Source organism: Dipteris shenzhenensis, chromosome 29 (genome assembly GCF_047967505.1).
Source record: "Dipteris shenzhenensis isolate YYH24624 ecotype China chromosome 29, Dip_SZ_1.0, whole genome shotgun sequence".
NCBI lineage: Eukaryota > Viridiplantae > Streptophyta > Polypodiopsida > Gleicheniales > Dipteridaceae > Dipteris > Dipteris shenzhenensis.
The window spans coordinates 17,799,142-17,801,932 of NC_141624.1; the positions used below are offsets into that span (position 1 = coordinate 17,799,142).

A 2,791-nucleotide genomic window follows, 5' to 3' on the forward strand; every position below is an offset into this window, starting at 1 on the left:
ACTCCACCTTGCTCCATTGTGGAAGCCCTAACATCCACTGGTTGGGTATTACCTTGCGATTTTATTGAATGTCAATCTCCACCTTCTGTCTCGAACCGAATTTTTCTCGACCGCTCTCTTTGCTTATGATCTCTGGTCTCCATCACATACCCTGGCTTATGTGAGGTGTTTTCTAAATGTATACTTGATGACTTGCTTCTCTTTCTTTGGACTGTTACCTTATCCCCATGTAATGGTCTTGGTTCTTCATACATTGGTGTCCCTGCAACTGTTTCATGCACCATTTGTGCAACTTGTGCTGGTGAAGGTGTACTCCTTGACGTCACTCTTTGCATCAAGGCTTCCAAGTTAGGACCATCCCCAACATGCCTTCCAATCATATATACATATTGTTTGGCACTTTGTAATAGGGCATTTGCCATGTCTAAAATGCAACAATCATATAATTGTATCCTTGTCTTAAACCCTTCTCCTGCTAGCCAACTACCATGCATGCTTTCAGCTAGATTTGACCTTGGAGTGTGTGCCTCCTCCAAGGAACTCTTTGTTACCTATGGTAAAAAAAGGAGGTAATTAGAATTGGGTTATTACATTTATTTTGCTTACTACATTTATCTACAAAATACATACTGCACTCATGAGATTCCCCCAATGGGCAATCCGCACATCCCACCAACTAAACGATATGTCCATTGAAGGAATGTCGGCCTCACGGACATGTCCTGCATGCCACCACTTTTGAATGAGCTTTGCTTGGTTGGTAGCTTCTTGCTTTGTCTTACATAATCTCCAATTCTTACACATGGTGATATGCTCATTCCTCATATCCTCTTTGACGAATTTCTTTGTGTGCTTATGCAAGCTTTGTTCCCAATGGAAGAGACATGAGCGCTCTCTCCCAGCAATTATATTGTTTGGACCTCCATTGAAAATAGTTCTCACAGCTATCGAATTCGCTCTAGCTTCATCAGACATGAAACCATGAAAATCTGCAGGGGGATACCCACATTATTTTATTGTGGCATTCAACATCTCCCAAAATAGGATTTGGCTTTCAGCATCTTCATCTTTCATCTCACATGTGATGATGGTCATTAATTCCTGCACACTAGTAGACAAAGCCAACATTATTAAATATTATACCACAACTCTCTTGATGATAGCAACATGGATACATAAGGATGGAGGGAAGTTATACCTAGGATCATAAACATGACATGCCATTGTGCTCCACCCATGCAAAGAGCATCACTAATCGCATGATGCCCTGCATACATAGGTTCATCAAGGAGCTCATCATCGCTCACTCGATGGGTGTGATCAAATTGTACCCATGAATTCTTCAAATCACCATTTCCTGCTCTTCTCATGCGATTGACAAGATCCACACCAGATGCTGGACCATTGGTTGACATTTTAAAAACAAAACATTTTTCATCTGGCAAGCCTTGCCTTGGAAAACGACTTCCATGGAAGAATGAATACATCGACCTTTTCTTTAGTAAAAGAAGGTTGTCATAGCTTTCCCCAATAGGTAACCTTGCCTTCTTCTCTTGTGCAACAATCCGTTTGAACCTGTAACATCACAAGTCAACTATGTAGAAGCTCCCTATGCCATTCTAAAGTTAAGTAAACTAAAAATCACTTAGCTACAAACAAACATACTGTTGATTCTCAACGAGGGGTACCAATTGCTCAAGAAAGTTGGTCAACTCTATATCTCCCACACTTGCCCCTTTGTTATTGTCTCCTCTCATCAAGAATGAATTCAAGAGCTCTTTGGCAACACTCATTTGAGCTTTGCGTGGTCCAGCATTTTTATCCACCTTCAAAACATCTGCAACAAGCTTCTTTGTTTTCTCTATCATTGCCTTATATGTTCCTGGTTGCACGGGGTGCTAATGTCACCAACATGGACCATCAATCTAGTCATTGTTTCATCAAATGGCATTACATAATATACCATGCAATTACAAGTATCAATGCAATAAGCAGGCTTACGACAATAGTGACAAACAATCTTGTTCCTCTCCTCTTCAGTCAAGAGTCCAAGAGCAATCTCCTTTTGTAGGTAGCCTCTAAAGAAGGATGTGTTAAACTTCTTATTGTTTGCAAAATAAGGGCAAGTAATACTATGGCATTCTAATGAGCCAACACAGTAGCTAAGCCTTACTGTACATGAGATAGCCATGTTTATGGTTGATGGTTTGGTCCATATGTGGCGATCAAATTTTTGCTCCATGCCATTCATGCCATTGATGTTTCCAAAAGTTGGAGGAAATTCCAATAGCATACTTCCATTGTATATCCTTGGTAATTCAGTGACTTGCTTCCTTTGCTTTATATTTGCAATCTGTATTTTGAGTATATTGGCTTGCTTGTTCTCCATGATCCAAGGTATGATGCTTTTGCTAATCTGACATTCATCTTTTGACTAGTCCTCATTTGAGCCTTCAAGGTCAATGTGTGAAGTCTGCATCATCTCAATGTCAACATCAGTCCTTGAATTATAAGAATTGTGGTACATATCAGGCTTCTCAATGGGACTTAACTCTTCAAGATCCACATAATGAGATGGTTGAGAGGTTTTCTTTCCTTCTTTGCCAAACTCTTTGGAGTAAACTCTACTAGCAACACAATGTGATGAATGAGGCTCTTCAAGATCACTAATAGTACTTGCTGCCATGATTGTATTGTGGATGGGAGCATACCTTTTTGTCAAGGAGGCATCCAGTATGTAATGCTCTTGACCATCAATATCCCACTCAGATGAAACCTTTACCTTCATTGT

At 40.1% G+C, this 2,791-nt stretch overlaps 1 pseudogene; it reads right to left on the minus strand.

Moving 5' to 3' along the window:
* Positions 1 to 615: 615 nt before the first annotated feature.
* LOC147882515 (uncharacterized) lies at positions 616 to 1,868 on the minus strand (annotated as a pseudogene).
* Between the last annotated feature and the right edge of the window lie 923 nt (positions 1,869 to 2,791).